Source organism: Euleptes europaea, chromosome 12 (genome assembly GCF_029931775.1).
Source record: "Euleptes europaea isolate rEulEur1 chromosome 12, rEulEur1.hap1, whole genome shotgun sequence".
Lineage (NCBI taxonomy): Eukaryota > Metazoa > Chordata > Lepidosauria > Squamata > Sphaerodactylidae > Euleptes > Euleptes europaea.
In genome coordinates, this window is record NC_079323.1 from 54,795,900 (window position 1) to 54,806,534 (window position 10,635).

Sequence of the window (10,635 nt, forward strand, 5' to 3'; positions counted from 1 at the left end):
AACTATGGCCCGGGGGCCGGATCCGGCCCCCGGAGGGCTTTTGTCCGGCCCACGGACCAAGAAAGCCAGTCCCCCCTTGCCCCCCTCCCCAGAGCTTTTCAGGGCTTCCTGGCCGCATGCACCCAGCCGGAAGCCTCCCTTCCGCCCCAGTTGCCCCCTTCCCTTCTCCCTCTCCAGCCCAAAACCCCCTTTCCTGGGCAAGCGTGGCGTCTTGCCGCCTTGTGCGCCACCCAGTCGCCCCCTTCGCCCTCTCCCTCCCACCCTCCCCGGCCCAAAACCCCGTTTCCTGGGCACACAAGGCGTCTTGCTGCCTCACACGCTACCCAGTCGCCCCCTTCACCCTCTCCCTCCCAGGGCCAAAACCCACTTTCCTGGGCCCGGTCGCCCCCTTCTCTTCCGCAGCACGCCTCACCAGGAGACTTCACCCATTGCCTAGCTTTGTGGCTGCCTGGGCCTGGCCTCCTCGAGCTCCATGCAGTTGCGCCTGGTCCTTCGGGCTCTCCACGATGCAGCCCAACGTGGCCCTGGCGTTCCTAGTCGGGCAGCGTTCTCTCTCTCCTCCCGGGGCTATCCTTGTTACCTGGAGGTAATTGTAGGGGGGCCCTTGGGGGGGGGCTGGGCATACCTCCAGGGAGAAGAAGAAAAAGACTAGTAGCCATTTATGCACAGGAGGTTTTGCCTTGGATTTCCCGCTCTCCAGATGCACATTTTCCCCATCCGAATTCTCAGAACTAAGCTCCCCCCACCCCCGGGCAGAGTTTGGAGAATTCGGATGGGGAAAATGTGCATCTGGAGAGCGGCAAATCCAAGGCAAAACCTCCCGTGCATAAATGGCCTTGGTTTTTATATGCCGACTTTCTCTACCACTAAAGGGAGACTCAAATTGCCTTACAAGCCCCTTCCCATACCCTCCCACAACAGACACCCTGTGAGGCAGGTGGGGCTGAGAGAGCTCTAACAGAGCTGTAACTTGCCCAAGGTCAGCCAGCTGGCTTTGTGTGTAGGGGTGGGGAAACCAACCAGGTTCACCAGATTAGCCTCCGCTGCTCATGTGGAGGAGTGGGGAATCAACCCAGGTTCTCTAGATCAGAGTCCCCACTCCAAAACGCCACTCTTAACCACTACATTTGTAAGGCACAGGCACTTGCCGGGGACTCCAGCCTCTTTATTCCCCATTAACTCGCCTCTGTGCGTGCGTGCGGAGAGGGCAAGGGAGGCCGGGGCAGGGGTAAGGCCTTGTCTGCCGAGGGAAGGTCGAGCCCCAGAGCGAAGAGGGAAGGTCCGGGCTCTGGAGGAGGATGCTTTTCAGGAGAGCCCCCTCGCGCCTCCTCCTCCTCCCCCGCACACGCGGGGAATTTATTCATATTTTTTTCAAACTATAGCCCGGCCCCCAACAGTGTTTGAGGGACAGTGCACTGGCCCCCTGTTTAAAAAGTTTGAGGACCCCTGCTCTAGACTTTATGAATTAGATACTTTGAACTGAATCAGAATAATTTGTTATATTTTAGAAGTTTGATTTTGAAACTGAATAGTATGTAAGACTTGCTTGCTTTTACTTCACACATTGTAAATACATACATTGTACTTTGACAAGAGTTTTTATAGAAGTGTTAAAGACTTGATAATCTGCATTTACACATATTTTACTAGAAGTATATCAATAAAAAGACTTGCTTTTTAAAAGTAGGTAAAGTTGTTGAGTCCTGATTACTCGATGACTGGCTGAATAAGATAACTTCACTTTTCAGTAAGTGATACATTCTAAGAGCCTGTCATCTGAACAGCACGACCCGCTTCAAAAGAAATGAAACACAAAATTCCAGAGACATACCAAGCCTTAAGGCATACCTAAAAATGTGGAGCCCAGCCAAAGTTCATATGAATCGCCATACTGGATCAGACCAAAAAATCCATCTAGTCCAGCATCCTATTTAACACAGTGGCCAGGCAGATGCCTCCAAAAGGCCTAAAAGCAGGGCAAGGAAGTCAAAGCCTCCACTGCTTTTGCCCAGTTACATAGGTTACTGCCTCTGAACAGAGGTGCCATTTAATCATCATGAATGCCCTCGAAGGAACTGCCCTCCATGAATTATCCTCTTTTTATAGCCAAATAAACTATTGGAACAGTGAATTTTAGCAGCCAATCTCTTTTTGACTGAAGTACTTCCTTTTTTCTGTCCTGAATCAAATGTCCATCAATTTATTTATTTAGAAAAAGTTTATGCCAACTCTCTAAGAAACCTGCCTGAGGCAGCTTACGAAATAAAAAATAAGAGTGGAGGTCTCTAATCTGGTGTACCGGGTTGGTTTCCCCACTCCTCCACATGAAGCTTGCTGGGTGACCCTGGGCTAGTTATAGTTCTCTCAGCCCCACCTGAGAACTCTCTCAGCCCCACCTACCTCACAAGGTGCCTGTTGTGTGGAGGGAAAGGGAAGACGATTGTAAGCTGCTTTGAGACTTCTTAAAAGTAGAGAAAAGGTGGGGTAGAAAAACCAACTCTTCTTCCCAATTAAAATCCAGCATTAAAAATCCAGTCACACCATAGACCATAAGAACATAGACCACCGAGCAGCTTAAAATAACAGTTTTCAGATTTAAAACACGCTAATGTGTTAAATGATCAACTCTCCTAATTTTGTCATAGGAGTAGTGCTCTAAGCCCTTTATCATTTTAGTTGCCCTTTTCTGCATCTTTTCTGGTACTACCAACTTGGACTATACACAATATCCTAGCTGGTCAAAGATAGATATCCTGTGGGTTCTTTATATCATCTTTCTGTGTATTCATCAGCAGCACACAATCGACTAGATCAAAGGTGTTGAACGCATTTGTTAGGAGGGCCGGATATAACATAAATGTCACTTGGTCGGGCCGGGCCATGTGCACATAAATAAATAAATAAATAAATAAATAAATACCATATGTAATGCCAGATATTAGAGATACAAACTTTACAAAAGACACAGGCAAAGTCAATTAATGATATTGTTTTTTACTTAAAACACAAACAAGTTTACAATAATAACATTCTTACAATATTTTCTTTTATTTAAGTCTTATTGTTATTTTGTAAAGTATGTATTTTAAGTAAAAAATAAAGTAAAAAAATAATATCATTAAATGACTTTGAAAGTGTCTTCTATGAAGTTTGTATCTCTAGTGCCTACACTTTCAGACCCAGGATTAAGGAGAGCATTTATTACGGCACAATTCCAAACGATGCCTTCAGCATTCACCCATGGTAGATATAAAAAAATTCCTCATAACCTAAGACTATGCCCCTGCTCCTCAGGTTTAATAAAGGATCTCCCTCACATTTTGTTTAGTTGCTCATTTTATAACTCTATTCGTTTTAAATTAACCCAGCACATCCCAGATGTTTTAGACACAGTTGAGGGCCAAGTTAGTTTTTTAATGGCAGACATTAATCCAAAGATCACGCTTAGTGTTGGCCTTTTATATCATGTTAGCTTCTAAGCTAAGGAAGAAATTTGTTGAAAATTAGACCCCAAAGCTGACACAGAAAGAATAATTTTAGGAGAACTATAACATCCAATTCAGTAACAAATATGTATATATGTAGCTGCCTGTAACATTTTAAAAATTTTATTCATGTAATTCTGGGTGTTGTGGGTTTTACATTGTGTATGGTTTTAATCTGAACATTGTTAAGGTCTGTGACCAAAACATTAATAAATTGGATTGGATAGTTCCTACCATTAATTCTGTTGAAAATTTAAAACCAGGGGGCTGGTGAACCTGCAGTGGGCTCACCAGCCCAGATCTGGATGGGGGTGGTGGTGGCATGGCTGCCTTGGCTGGCAAGCCCACAGCAGACTCACCAGCCCAGCTCTGGACTAGGAGAGGACTGGCTGCCTTGACTGGTGAGTCTGCAGCTCTCTCCCAGTCCAGAAAGACAGGGAGAAAGAGAGAGAGAAGAGAAAGAGAAATAAAGAGGGAGAAAGAGAGAGACAGAAAGAGAGAAACAGACAGGAGAGACTGAGAGAAAGAGAGAAACAGATAGGGGAGAGGGAGAGATACAGGCAGGAGAGAGGGAGGGAGAGAAACAGAGAAACAGACAGGAGAGAAGGAGAGAAACAGAGAAACAGGAGAAAGGGAGAGACAGAAAGAGAGAAACACAGGAGAGAGGGAAAGGGGGAGAGAGAGGGAGAGAAAGGGAGGGACGGAGGGAAAGAAGGAAGGAAAGAAGGAAAGGAGGCTTCAGGCTGGGGCGGGAGTCTGGATCTGGCCCATGAATGCCCGGGGAGGGAGGAGGGAAGGCTTCAGGCAGGCACGTGGATCCAGTTCCTGCCCGTGCATGCCAGAGGACGGAAGGGTTCAAACTGGCGCGCAGGGCTGGATCCTGCCCATGTGCGCTGGGGGAGGGAGGAGGGAAATGTTCAGGCTCGTGCACACGGCCAGATCCTGCCCATGCGTGCCAGAGAAGGGAGTGGGGAAGGCTTCCAGCTGGTGCGCAGGGCCAGATCTGGTCCCAGAAAGCCCACAAAAGGTCAGGAGATGGGGGAAAGGGGGACTAGCTGCGTCAGCTCCGCAGGCCAGAAAAAAGCCCTCCGGGGGCCGGATCCAGCCCAGGGGCTGCAGGTTTGACACCCCGGTACTAGATTTTGTGTGTGTTTTGGGCAAGCCCCCATGGGAATGAATGAATGGTGCGGTTTCTCCTGTACAAATCCGTTTGGGTTCATAGCATTTTCTCACTAACCAAAAGGATTGTGTCCACTATCTTCAGTGGCTATATCCCCATTTATACCTTTAAAAATGCACATCCATATTTTTAATATTTATGATCTTGGTTTCTTTTATTCGAGTATGATAACTTCAAAAGTAATCGGCAACCGAATAGCCTATCTATAGTGTTTTGCTGAAGATCTTATATGTACTATTCAGTTGTCAGTATATACAGCGTAAACCTATTATATCTATGAGTACTTTCATTATTTCAAAAGCTGCTAGAATATTTTGGTTATTCAAAGCCTGCTTTTTTCGTCATTGTGTTTTCTTGCTGGGCCACTGAGCACCACACCTCTTCCTTCATTTTAATACAGCATTTTTCAGAAGGTCGTTTATTAGGTAATCACTTCTCAATAGAAAAGCCTAATTACTCTACGTTTCTCAAAAGGAGGAAATGGAATTCCATTTGAATGCAGTATTAGGATGCAAACTGAAATCCACATGAGGACTGCGGAATTTCAGAAGGTTTTATTTCTTTCCAGCTAAATGAAAATAGTTAAATGAATCTATACATTTGGGGTTAAAACAGACAAATTGTCTGCTGTAGAGATGATAAAAAAGAATGCATTTTACAGTGTTTTCAAGCTTAATGTAAGAGTGAGAGCAAAAAATAATTTATTACTGCTGCAACGCAAGCTTTTAGACGTATGGAAGTCTACTGCCCCCTGCTGGACCATTGAAAAAAGTCTGTTTTTCTCTCTATTCTTAAGTGATTAGAAAGTCTGCTGCCAATTTATAGCTGGTTACAATTATAGTTACATTGCTTTTGAGGTGTCTTCAGGCTTTCAAATAAGAGTAATCCTACTGATGAATAAAATGCAGCAGATGAGACAGAAAATGGTAACATTGTCATCAAGATTTTTAGAACTTCCTGGGTAGATGATTGTCTTGCCATGAGATCTAAGCGGGGGACACAACAAACTGATACTTGTGAATTCTGAACCTGAAGTCTGCAAAAATTGTTGTTCGCTAGCTGCGTCATTTTGCTTCGGAATAGCTTTTTGAAGTAGTTTCCCCAATGATCAGAATTATATCTGAATAATGCTTTTGAAAAAGTCAGCCTGATGTCTACAGAATGAAATCTAGTTATCCTTAAAAATGCAAAGGATGTCTCCAGAGGAAAGCATCACTGACTTCTGGAGGGGCTATCGGGAGAACACGACAGCTGGTTATTCAACCATTGACCTTTCTGCGAAAATTCTGATTCCCAGCAAAAGTAACTTTTGGAAGACTGCAGACGTCAAGGATTTGTGCATGATAACCCTATTTATGTATGTGGGTGTGCTGCCCTGGCAGAATTAGTTAAGTATTGTTGCCAACCTCCAGATGGTGGCTGGAGATCTCCTACTGTTACAACTGAACTTCAGCCAATAGAGATCAGTTCACCTGGCCGCTTTGGCAATTGGACTCTATGGCATTGAAGTCCCTCCCCTCTCCAAACTCTGCTCTCCTCAGGCTCTGCCCCCAGAATCTCCAGGTATTTCCCAACCTGGAACTGTCAACCCTGTATTGGTTTAAGAAAAAAAATAGTACTCTCCCTTTAAGATAATTGCATTCCGGGAATTATAGTCTAGTACCATACTAGGTCAGATGTTGAACACTTACTTGTGAAGAGGCTTAGCTCTCAGACTCTGTCTAGGAATAGTGTGACTTAAGGTAAGGTTCACAGAGTAGGCCACCCTTTTATTTGAATTATGAGATGTATATCATATAAGTCCAATATACATGACTTAACCAGTATACAAGACCGACGCAGTTAGAGGATGAAGTGGACTGAGTTTGCTGACCATGTCTCGACATATTTATTTAGCAAATGTATACACCACCCTTCCAGAGACCTGCTTAAGGTGGCTTCCATACCTGCCTGCATTTGCTGCACATGGACACAGTGGACCTAGGGTTGCCAACCTCCAGGTATTAGCTGGAGATCTCCTGCTATTACAACTGCTCTCCAGCTCTCCAGTTCACCTGGAGAAAATAGCCACTTTGACAATTGGACTCTATGGCATTTAAGTCCCTCCCCTCCCCAAACCACATCCTCCTCAAGCTCTGCCCCAAAAACCTCCCACCAGTGACCAAGCTTCACATTCTACATTTCCACTGCAGCCTCAACAGAACACAAGTTTGGAATCCTAAAATCCTCCAGAGCATTTTAGGAACCAGTAGGATTCATGAGCCTCTGTGTGATCAGTTTTCCAGCAATTCAAAGTTAATGGAACCAACTTCAGTTTGCAAATATGAGCATGTTGCATACATAATATTGAGCTTGCACATTGCAGGTCAGACACATATTGTGTCAGCATCTGTAATGAGGTTTTGCATACAGCCTTATTGTTAGAGTACCTGTAATGTGACTATGACATACATGTGCAGCCACTCCTACTATTGCATGACCACTGATCATGATACACAGATGTAGTCCAAGCTGACACGGCAGAGGGGTAAGGAATCAGTCTTGTGCGACAACAAGCTTGAGAAACATTTATGTGAATTTGGCCTTCAGGTATTGGAACTGTGGCGTCTAAGCTACGTGAAATATATCTTTGTACAAAGACTAGAATATATTTTGCAGTGTGCAGATAGCTTGGCACAACTGACACAGAGGCACAGTTCAAAAAGAATTGCCCTTTTACAAAAAGGCATCTCTTCAGATGATCCCTTGTGTGTGTTAAAAGCCTAATTATTCAGTCATTAGACTGTGGAACTGGCATTGCATTTAAATTTAGTTTAGAATCTCAGCCAAAGTCCAAAGGAATAAAGGAAACATTTTGCAGATGGCTTTATATTCTAACTGCATTGCAAGATTGTCTGTATATTCTAGAGGGGAAAGGATTTGTAACTTTTATGGTCAAATCATGGATCTGTGGTTAAAGAAAACTGATTTGTTTCCAACTCTGAAGCAATCATCATATCAAAACCTGAGCAATTTACTTAGTCCCTGAATGCTGTAGTGCTTGCCAGTTTTCGATGGCCTCCTTTTTTAATGCACAGAATGAGACACCTAAGCATGCCCTCAGCCAGAATGCCTACTGCTTAAAGCAGGTTGCAATACTACCATTAATCAAGCTAAAACCTTACCACACACTCAACATCTGCTTTAAATTCTAGGACCACACTTTGGAAAATCAAGGTGATTATTTGCTATCCAGTCTTTTACCCATGATACTGTAACTGTAGTATTTGACCATTAATACAGCATTCAATGTTTGCTCTGAATGTTTACATTAGAACAAGGAGTGCTTAAGACTGTAATAACTAGGGTTGCCAGGTCCGTCTTCACCACTGGTGGGAGGTTTTTGAGCTTGAGGAGGGCAGGGTTTGGACAGGGGAGGGATTTCAATGCCATAGAGACATAGAGTCTCTATTGGCTGGAGATCAGTTGTCATAGCAGGAGATCTCCAGCTAGAACCTGGAGGTTGGCAACCCTAGTAATAACCGATATTTTATTGTGTATATGTTAACTTTAATCAATACACAATACCTGTCATTTGACTTCAATACACATTGAATTGATATTTGATTCTTGATGATTCTATGTTTAACATTATAGATTTCATTTTCACTAATCATCCTTTTTTAGTAAATGAAACCAAAAAGTTTTCATGCAAACCATGAATTCTGAATGAAGGGGAAAAAACCATAAACTTCAATTAAGCCTCTCAGTACCTGTAAAGAGAACATGAGACATGTGTAGTACAATCCTAAGCAGGTCTAGTTGTCACTTTGCCTTTCTCTGTTGGTTTGCTATTTGCAAAGACTTTGTTAACATATGGCATCAACCTGACATATGTCTACTTTTGGGGGGGGTGCAAAGTGCCGTCAAGTCACAGCCGACTTATGGCGACCCCTTGTTGGGGTGGTTTGCCAGTGGTGGTTTGCCAGTGCCTTCCTCTGTATAGCAACCCTGGACTTCCTTAGTGGTCTCCCATCCAAATACTAACCAGGGATGACCCCGCTTAGCTTCTGAGATCTGACGAGATCAGGCTAGCCTGGGCCATCCAGTTACAGCTAGTCAGTTACAGCGAGATACTGTAGCTATTCACAAAACATTCACAATTAGAATGTTACTAGTACATGTATACTTTCTTACAGGAAAAAACTGTAATAATTATTAATATATAGCTAACTTCACTCTTCGAATACAGTATGACTTCCAATATCCTTATCACAATGAAAAACACTGCATTTTTTAAAAAATCAACATAGAAGAATGTTAGAGACTTGCTTTAAAAATTAGAGATAATATGCTTTTCAGGAAGCCAGAATCTGGATTCTGCAACCAACAGCACAAGGATTTATGTATTTATTTACTTCATTTATCCCATGCCATTCTCCCCAATGGGGAAGGAAAGCTGTTTATATCATTCCCCACTTCCCCCATTTTATCTCACAACACCATGAGGTAAGTTGAGATTGTGTAACTGGCCCAAGGTCACCCAACAAGCTTATATGGCAGAGTGGCGATTTGAACCTGGGTCTCCCAGACCCTAGTCCAAATCTCTAAGAACATAAGAATCTAAGAAAGGCCCTGCTGGATCAGACCAAGGCCCATCACGTCCAGCAGTCTGTTCACACGGTGGCCAACCAGGTGCCTCTAGGAAGCCCCCAAACAAGAGGAGTGCAGCAGCACCATCCTGCCTGTGTGAACTAACTGCTAATGTGTGTATTAGCTTGCATTTTCCCAGAGGTTTTGGTGCTATGAAAATGCTGTATCCCCCAGCACGGTGCTCCCTTCAGTAAACCCTGCACGATAAGTAAGTAACTTGTGAAGTATTGTAACATTTCATAATGATGCCCAGAGGATAGACCTCTAAGCAGGGGAATCTCCATACATCTCCATACATACTGCTGCTTGCAGTCTTCTCCAAAATTTGGAGTGCATACATAGTAGTAAAGCCAGTGTTCCAGTAAAATTCCTGCGGCCTGAAGGCACTTCTCACATGTGAATAGACAAGCAGCCCGTAAATGCCCAATAAAGGTGGTGATGATGATGATGATGCAGCCCGCTGTATGGAAAAGGTCTGCTGGAAAGCTGTCTTATCAACCTCCTCACTTTAATTTCCTCCAATGTCTCGTCAGTTAGAACCAATAATAGCCTAATGCACAGGAGGATCTGCCAGGTAATCACCTTTATCATAAACCTATCAACCTCCCTGGACTCAGCAATCAGGCCCTCTTTAAGATCAGCATGTGAGCTGTCATCTTGACACTCATGCAATCTTACACGAATGCAAACGCAGTTGGGCTGCTCATAATTTTCCTGCCTGGCAGTTACACATAAACTGCCCAATTAAATTCAGACTTTCTTCCAAAATCTAATCCCAGTCCAGAAGGGCCAAAGCACCCTAATAGCAGGAACTTCCATTTGTATACAAATAGCCCAATTCCCCAGGTACTTTACTAGCAGGATCCCCCGCCTAGTGCCCCTGTGATTTTTGCAAAGAACCTTTCACGGAGGCTACAAGTGGGCCTCAGTCTCTGCTCCACTTTGCCTTCGTTCACTCTGCGCCCTGATCACAGCCGGGAATCACCTGACACACACACTTCTGTGTTTCATTCATCTCCTCTCTCCCAGACTGCCCTGGGCCTTGACCCTCGACAGACCAGCCTTGTACGTTTTCTTTATCCCTGTTGTTATTGCCCCCTCTAGAAAATTCCTAGGAGATTTTAGGTAGCCTTATTGGATTGCTTACTGTATTGCTGTGTATGTGTGTGCCCGCACATATGTGCTGTTTGATTCTTAGTGAGCCTCTCGCTGTTTTTATTTGCTATATTTTCCCAATGAAGATTTGCATTTTTTACTATCTTCCGCCTGATTAGTTTTGGGAATTTCTATCCACCTAACAAATAACAAATAAGAGCCCTGTGGCACAGAGTGGTAAAC